Raw genomic sequence first — 6,000 nt, forward strand, 5'->3', positions numbered from 1 at the left:
TCTGGCAAGTCCTTATTGTGCTTTCTGTGCGCTCGCTTCTCCTCTGCTACCTGTCTGATCCTCATCTCGCCCTTCTGAGGGCCCTTGTGTAGTCCCTGCCTGCATCTGCTGCAGTCGTCTGCTAGTTCTTCCCAGCTGTCCAGCTCGATGTCTGCCTCTCTGAGGTCTCTCTTGCAGCGCAACTGGGGGCGTCCGGGAGGTCTTTTGCCAGAGGCTAGCTCACCATACAGGATGTCTTTTGGAATCCTTCTATCATTCATCCTGTGGACATGGCCAAGCCAGCGGAGCCATCAGGGGTGAGGCTTACTACCAGCAGTTGATCTGGAGGTGTGAACACCAAGGGAGGGGAAGCTGCTTTTGTATTTAGCCAGCCATTTGCAGTCTTTGTTTAAGCCTGAGCTGAGGGCATCAAATTTGCAGATGAATTGTAGCTCAGAAAATTCTCTTTGGAGTCTGGTCCTGAAATTTCTTTGCTGTAGGATAGCTACTTTTAAGTCTGCTACTGTTTGGTTCAGTGGCACCCAGGACCCTCACTGCAAAAATTACCCCACCACACACACAGCTGCCGGTGTGGGCACAGAGCTGGGCTGGGGCTGGCCTGTGTCCCCATCAGCTGTCCAGCTTGAGGCCGCTTTCCTTTGTGTGACCGCTACGGGCAGTAACACTGGTGCCCATCCCTGGCAAAAGCAGCAGGCTGCTGTGCAAGGAGTCTGTCTTTCCCCTGGGGTCTCACAAAGGGTTAGGTGATTTGTCTCTCTGCTCCCTTGGGTTTTTGATTCAGGTTTCGGAGCAGAAAAAAAAAAAGTCATGGCTGACTGGCTATGTCTATACTAGAGGATTTTGTCCAGAAAACTGGGTTTTGTCAAAAAAAAAAAAAACAGCAGAGCATCCACATTACCAAGGCAGTCTGTCAACAGTAAATCGACAGAATGCAGCACTTCAGTCAACAGCATGCTGCTGTTCCTCCATGAGGCAGAACACCCCTCAAGAGATTCTGTCAACAGAAAGCCAGTCTGGACATCCTGGGGGGCCTTCCAGGACACCGGGCAGCCTTGTCTGATGCACCTCCTCTTGTCTGTTTTGTCAAGAGTGCAGCCAGGCAGTCCCGCCACTTTTTGTCAACAGGGCAGATCGTTCTTTTGATCCACTTTTGTGATCTTGCTCTTGACAGAAGTTTTGGTGGAAGATATCTTCCGACAGTAGCTGCTACTGACAGATCACTCTAGTGCAGACATGGCCACTCACTGAGAACATCTGCAACTGCGCACAGAAGAAAGAAATCTTAATGATGTTCAAAACTATTAGGCTGTGTCTAGACTAGAGCATTTTGTTTGGCTGTGGAGTGTTCATATTTCCAAAGGGTGTTCTGTGGACAGTACATTGACAGAACACAGCACTTTTGTTGACAACTGTACCCCGCTCGCCCCGAGGAAGACCACTTCTGTCGACAAAAAGCCAGTCTGGACGTTCTGTGGGGGGCTTCTGATGACAGAAGGGGCTTCTGGGACACCTGGCAGCCCTGTCTGCTGTGCTTCTGGTTGGCTGTTTTGCCAGTAGAGCAGCCGGACAGAAATTTTGTCAGAAGATGTCTTCCAACATAAACTTCTGTCAACAAATCACTCTGATCTAAACATAGCCTTAGATGAAAGATAATCATAATCAATTGCATAACTTTATTGCACTCCCCTACCCGCCACCACACACACCCCTTGAATGCTGCCTACAGTTCTGATTGCTCCATCTCAAAAAAGATACATTAGAACAGGAAAAGGTATAGCCATGTAAACCAAAAATGATCAGGGGTATGGAACAGCTTCCATATACCAAAAGCTTAAAAAAAGACTTGGACTATCCACCTGGGACAAGAGATGACACAGAGGGAATCTGATTGAGGCCTATAACGCCATGAATGGTGTGGAGAAAAGAAGAAAGTTTCATTGAATGTCACATAGCAAAAGAATCCAATGAAATGAATAGGCTATTTAAAATAGCCAGTACAGTATTACTTGCTAAGAGATGTTATGGAGACCCAAATTAAAATGGTGTTGAAAAAAGAACTGGAAAAACGTACTGAGGATAGGTCCCTCAAAAGGTCTGGGATGCAGCCCCATGCTCTGGATGGTGTTGGCCATATTGGCTGACTTCTCTAGCCTGGGTATATTTGACCCCCCTTCCCCAGGCTGTGTCCTCACTGTGCACACCTTCTCACCTCACCTCTTTCTGACCTCGTCCCAGGGAGGATCTATTCCTACTCCACCCGTCTCTCATGGAGCATTCTGCACACCAAGACACAACTATTGGCGGTGGGCAAGAGGTGCTGGGAGGGAAAGGGAGGAGTTGATCAGCTGGGCCACGCCAATCGAAAGGTGGCAGATGGGAAAGCTTGAGTGCTGGTGGCTAAGGGTGCTGCAGCTGATCTAGAAAACTGACTCCTTCCAGAAGCCAGGAGTGGACAATAAGGGATGGATCAGTCAGGGATGATCTGTTCTGTTCACTCCCTTGAAATGCCTGGCATTGGCCACTGTTGGAAGGCAGAATACAGGCTGTTAGTCTAAGCAGTGTGGCTGTTCTTATGTAAAGTGCCTCAGTCTTTCCTGGGTCTCACTAATTACACAGGCACTCTTCTTGAATTACAAAGGTTCTCTGCATTGCAATCTGCACCTCTAGTTTATGGTTGTTCAACATATTAGGTGAGAGTCGGTATTATCTTTGCACATTTCAATGCACTGACAGAGAATTATAGTGTGATAATTCTGTACAGGGAGCCGTAGCAGGCTATCTGGTTCTTCTAGATTTAGCTGTTCTAGACCCTTACACAGGCATGTTAGGAGTTGCTCCAATGTCTTAAGCATTTTTCAATCTGGGATGGGGTATTTTGCACCTATTCCCAAAAATCAACTTATTTCCCGAGTACAGACTTGGCCTAACTTGTGCAAGAAATGCTGGCTGGCTTCTGTGAACAGACAGAAAGAGTCTCAGTGGTCTGCATCCACATGAAAGACAAAGACGGAAAGTACTGTTTTGTTTTTAAAGGAGGAGGAAGATTTTAATTTTCTTACTGAAATAGACACTTCAAAATCCTTCTACAAAAAAGAGGGGGATGGCTTTAAAAAAAGTTTCCCTAACAGGTAGTTATTACCCCATGAAGATGCATCTCCACTAGCCTTTTTTATTGTCCGTGTGGGGCCGGGAGCCAAGGGAGAGGGGACAACCGTAGATGGTAAACTAAAACTAAAGAAGCAGGAAATGGGTTTGGTTGCATTTCTTTAATACATCTAAAAATGTCTTTAACCCAATTTTCAATAATTCACAGTATTTAATACTGTAACAGGATATAAACAGCTTGTTTTAAACACTGAGTACATAAGAGTATAAAAGGAGAAATATATCTTGTAAAGAGGTACTGTAAAAGCAATAGCATTGCTTTCACTTGCCTAACTACATTATTTTATTGTATGACTTAAGCTGGAGGAGGCGGTGCCTTGAACAGAATTACACTTAGGACAAAAATCTGCCTTCAAAATAACACTAAATATCATGTTTAAACCCACAAAACCTTTAAAATTCAGAAGCTGAATATGACATTCTGTAGTCTTCTAAGCAGAGTATTCACAGGAATTATATACTACTTTGCCAGAACCAGTCTTACATAATACCCACATTCTTAGGCATAAGTAGGTGGATCCAGGAATATTAAACAGCCTTAGTTCTTAGTTTCCTTGAACGTCGGCATTTAACTATCATCTCAATTTCCTTTGTTGTTTATAAAGTTTAAAATGGGCCCTAACTTCTCCTGGATACCATTATCCTCTGTCCCAGTGTCTCTTAAAACCTGGAGGTTCTTTTCTGCTCTCTTCTGGGTCAGGGTGCTGCAGAGCTGCAAGGCCTGAGGAAGGGCACCTCCAGATCTTTTCCAACCCAATCACCCAGGCATTTATAAATAAAAATCTAATACTTTCAAGCCATAACAATATCCCTCCTGAAAATTCAGTTTTGAAATAGCATGTTTGGAATTGAAAACTCCCCTGTTTATATGCAGCCCTTTTATCCTAAGAATTCCCTGTCTGTCGTTCCATTTGGATAAATTCATTTCTGCCATTTTATGATGGAGACATCTACAACCGATACAAGTTTTCCATTCAAATACTGGAAAACATGAAATGTGGTGGGTAACACATGATCTTAGTGCACAAGGAACGTTAAGGAATTAACCATGATTGGAGCAAAGGCAAAACAGAGGGGAAGGCAAAGACTGAGATACCATATTAAAATGGATTTTTAGTTAAAGAGTGCCTATGCAAAAATGGTAACATGGGGCCACACATTCAAAGCCTCTCAATGTTTCTTTGTTTAAAATACTGCAAGTAAAGTTATGATTTAGTTAAACTGCCAGCCCAGCAACCTTAGCCAGTCTGGATTCTCTTGCTCACATGACCAACAGCAGAGAACCTGGCCAAGTTCCATACAGTGATAAAGGTTTTTGAGAGCACAACATGAGAAACCTTAAAAAGACCTAATATTCATATGGAGGGTATGAAGAAACTCCTGGAAAATCAGACCTCTATAAATAAGTTATGTCAAGTTGGGTCCACAGAAGCTGACTTACTTAATTTCTGCAAGTCTCCTCCTACTTACTCTGTTTTGAGACAAAACTTCTAGTTGCCTCCAGGTGAACCCCAGTTGTTGTCCTTCAGTGTCAGTATATCTCTGCACGTTGTCCAAGGTCTTCCTCTTTTGTATTTTCATTGCAGGTTCCATGTGAGACCTTGATGGACTATGCTGGAACAGAACAGGACAAGAACCCCTTGACGTTCAAATCAAGAGAACAAAGTCAGGCTGGCTAGGCCACAGAAGTTGAGGCTGCCCAAAATCACTAGACCCCCAACATTTTGTTCCTATCAGCAGCCAGGGCTAAGGGACTAAATCAACTCCCATTGAAATCAATGGGCAGACTCCTATTAGCTTCACTGCTGCAAGATTCAATAACAATGCTGTAAATTACTTGCAAATCATAAGAGAACCCATTGACCTCAACAGTTCTGCATTACTAACAGGAGTACAAACTTAGTCAGTTGTCGTACAATTCTGAATATAAAAAGGGAGGTCAATTAAAAAAGTATCATGTGCACATCCTCCCTGCTCAGACTGGAATTACACAAACATTTTACCGATTTCCCTTTCTTCTCCATTACCTGCTGCCATCAGGTTTAGAGTGTGGGAGCAGGTACGAGGCAGGAGTTAGGCTTCAGTCCCTAAAGCCCCCTCCTTAATCCTGACCAGCTGCTGGCACCAAAGGAGCGTGCCTCTCCCCTCAGCCACAAACAGGCTGTGTGTGCGCGCGCATGTGCGTGCATAAATTATATATATAAAGACAGAAAAAAGAAAAATGGGGGAAGTCACCTATTACCAATTGACAGGTGTCTTCCTGTTAGCCGGTGGCCAGGTAATGTGCGGTGAGGTACCAACTATGCCCTTGTTACCATCCGAATCTTTAACTGCTAGAGCGCAGAGCTCCTTTGCAGTGGACAGCCTGGACCAGGCTGACGGATGCCCCAGGGTCCTAAATACCCGAGTCTTTTCCTGCTAGAGCAGGGAGCTCCGTCAGCAGGCAACCGAGACTGGCTGACGGGTGCCCCAATGGTAGTACTAAGAACCTTTCCACACCCGAGACTTCAACTGCTAGGACACACTGTCCCATCGCAGCGGGCAACCAGGATTGGCTGACAGGCGCCCCAGGAGTCTGCCCCGTGGAGGCGGCACGACTCTATGCTAGGCTCTTAGCATTCTCACCCATGGCCAGGCTGTGGTAACCAAACGGTTAAAGTTCTTTTTATTGTGCCGGCTGTGTTGGAGTGACAGAGAGTGACAGCAGTCAGGCTTACATCTTAACTAAAGTTGCAAGTTTCTTAAGCTACAGTTATAAGCGTGCAGTTACAAAAGGCTATTGTCTACTTCTTATATGCTAGCAGAGTACAGGTGTTAACAGGTTACATTACAATT

Source organism: Carettochelys insculpta, chromosome 12 (assembly GCF_033958435.1).
Source record: "Carettochelys insculpta isolate YL-2023 chromosome 12, ASM3395843v1, whole genome shotgun sequence".
Lineage (NCBI taxonomy): Eukaryota > Metazoa > Chordata > Testudines > Carettochelyidae > Carettochelys > Carettochelys insculpta.